This window comes from Myotis brandtii, unplaced genomic scaffold (assembly GCF_000412655.1).
Source record: "Myotis brandtii unplaced genomic scaffold, ASM41265v1 scaffold679, whole genome shotgun sequence".
Lineage (NCBI taxonomy): Eukaryota > Metazoa > Chordata > Mammalia > Chiroptera > Vespertilionidae > Myotis > Myotis brandtii.
This window is the reverse complement of record NW_005370653.1, coordinates 83,057-83,630: the sequence shown is the minus strand read 5'-3', so window position 1 is coordinate 83,630 and position 574 is coordinate 83,057.

The following is a 574-nucleotide window of genomic DNA, read 5'->3' as shown; positions in this document are numbered from 1 at the left end:
CCGGCCGCCCGTGCAGCACCGACGTCGGCAGCCTTGACCCCAGGCCAACGGGGACTCAGCCTGCCACCTCCCCCTACGCAGATGTGTGCACAGAAGTGGGTTTGATTACAACAGCAGAATGCAGCAACCCCAATGGCCGTCCAGATGGGGAACACGGGCTCGATGGGGTATTATGGGATGTGCGTTACGAGCCTGCTGGACTGGGAGCGTCTCCAACAGGCACGTTAAAGAACAACAGTTACAGTGTGATTCGTCACTAAAAGAAACAGACCCAAACCTGGCCTATTATTCACAGAGTTTTAAAAATGTATGGGGGAGGGGGGTGCTGGTCAGGACACCCTCCTCTGGGGACGGAGGGAGGGGGGACAGAGGGAGGGAAAGAAGGGGGAGGAGGCCTTTCCTTTTACAAACCCTTACTGTTTGCCTTTTTAAGTTTTTAAGACAAAAGGTACATGAAACAGCTGAGAGCTGGGGCTGGGGCTGCAGCCCTCCCCACGCCACCATCCTCAGCCTCTAGGGGGCGCCGGAGAGCAGCGGGGCCGCCGCCTGGGCCAACAGGTGCTGTGGATGCACG